Genomic DNA, 2,500 nt, shown 5'->3' on the forward strand with positions numbered 1-2,500 from the left:
GCTTCCCCTCGCATGTATCCTCTGTGTAGAACTTTTCTCTTGGGACGTGTCCTATAGATAGTATGCGCCTGGCTAAGAAGTTCACATAATTGCCATCCGGAAGTATAAAAGACCAACAGACAAAACTATGTGTAACCATGAACGTTTATAGTCTGGTTTACAGTTTAATGAGAATCTCTCAAAAAACGCGGATGGCAAAATATGATAACAAAGGCTTGAGTAACGTCATCTTCGTTCTATCTATAATGTTGTCAAATAATATTTTATCAATTCATATTTCCAATACTTACTGATGCAGATTGCTTTATCCTCTTTCTATAGATAGAATGCGCTTGGCCAGATAGTTCGAAGATGACGTCACTCAGGCCTTTGTTATCGTTTTTGCCATCCGCGTTTGTGAGTTGTTCTCATTAAACTGTATTAACCAGACTATAAAAGTTCATGGTTACACAGAGTTTGTATGTAGGTCCGTTATACTTCCGGATGGCAATGTTGTGAACTCCTTGGCCAAGCGCATTCTATCTATATAGAAGGAGCAGCAGCTTCTATGGGTGCTCACACGACTATTATGTTATAACGATCGACCCAATAAACAAATTCTCTACCTCACTCATGCACCACTGTCGCAAACCCGCCCGGAAGCTTCGTCACAACACACTGTTTAACTAGATGCTATGTTGGTTTTGGGTTCTTTCTCCCATATCGGGTACATGTTGGACAGGTGGAAAGTCCTCACTGATGAAGCGATTTTGCCGTTAACGAAGCTCTTTGTCTTTGCAATTAGACAGCCATGCATTGTTGTGGTCAGATCTCACTAAATTAAATTATATCAATCATGCATAAATGTTCAAAGTTGCATCATATCGTTATGTATGGCGGTACGTTATATCCGACTGGTGGGTGTTGTGAATATTATACCTAAACGCATAACATCGATGATAAAGCTTGGCAGCATTGTTCTGGGCTACCTAAATGGATTTTATCTTGTCTTTATTTATGTTAGCAAGGAGAGAATTACAATAATCTATCTTTGACTGGTTGAGAGAATTAACTAACAAGGCCCAGATGTCTCTTGTAATGAGATGTCTAATACGACGTATTCTTCTCATTTCCATTGGCTGATAAAAGACATACCTAAATCATCAGTAAATACGTCCAAATTTTGAACAACTGTAGCAGTTTCAATTTATCCCATTTTCTAAACCGATTTTTTCCCCCAGAAATTCTGGCCTAGCGATAGGGACTATTTCAGTTTTACTGTCGTTGAGTTTTAGTCTGTTTGGTTGAATTAATGAATGAATGAATACATTATTTATTGTCAGTAAAGATATATATTATGCATACATCTTTTATACAAAACAACAACTAGCAACAATAACAACAAAATATATAAAATGTATAATTTGAAAAAATAATAATGTATATTTTCTTAAGAAAATCTTATTTAAAATCAGTAAGCTCTTTGTGGCATTTCACCGATATAAGAATTTATGAAAAATACTTTGCACATAAATTTAAATACTATTTATTATAAATGAAAATTGATTTGTCTCGCAGTTTTATTTAATATAAATGTCAAATATATACTTACGAGAACAGAGAACAGATCGGAATTAGTCTGAGTTCCATCCAAGTTTCAATTTAGCAAAGCAAGATTGGGAACGTTCGAATAAAATATGTAAATGGTTGTAGATTGATGATTTTGACATTTAACTATCATCTCTATAAAATTGGTTATTTAGATTAAAAGCAGAAATAATCAATCCAAGGGGTTTTATGTACACTGTAAAAAGAACTGGACCCAATACTGATCCCTGTGGCACACGACATTTTAGAGGAAGATCAGGTGAATCGACTATTTTAACCACTTGACAGCAATCTGGAGGTTCCGATAAAAACAAAACAAAAATAAAATAAAAAACAATTTTAAAAAAGCAAAACAACAACAGCAACAACAACAACAACAACAACAACAACAACAACAACAACAACAACAACAACAACAACAAACACAGACACACACATAAACACATACACATACTTGACTTATTGCCGATCGCCTCCTTATCTCGGACTGGGACGCTTTGGCAGGTTCTCTGATTTGTGGAGTGATTTCTTTCAACTGACGAAGGTCTGCTTCGATGGACCTCGGGTGTTCTTAATCCTTTTCGCTTCTCATGTTTTTGTGTGTCATCTAGTTCTAGCCGCTTAAGGTCTTTATAATTTATCATAGTGTATACGCTTGTTATGGGTCTGCCTTTGTGTTTGTTATGTCCGCTTGGTGTAAAGAATAACTCCATTGCCTTATAAGCCGGAATATTTTTGTCTCTCCTTAAGATATGTCCAAATAGTCTCCACCTTGTTTCCAAAATTTGAATCGATACACACAAAGGAAAAAAAACAAAAACAAACAAACCCCATAACTCTCCCCTCGCAACAACGTATTGTTTACACACGACAACGTTGACCTCACATATTCAGGTAGAAAAAGAAAATCAGA

The sequence above is a fragment of the Berghia stephanieae genome, chromosome 1 (genome assembly GCF_034508935.2).
Source record: "Berghia stephanieae isolate SIO BIC M18660-M18661 chromosome 1, UCSD_Bste_1.3, whole genome shotgun sequence".
In the NCBI taxonomy this organism is placed as follows: Eukaryota; Metazoa; Mollusca; class Gastropoda; order Nudibranchia; family Aeolidiidae; genus Berghia; species Berghia stephanieae.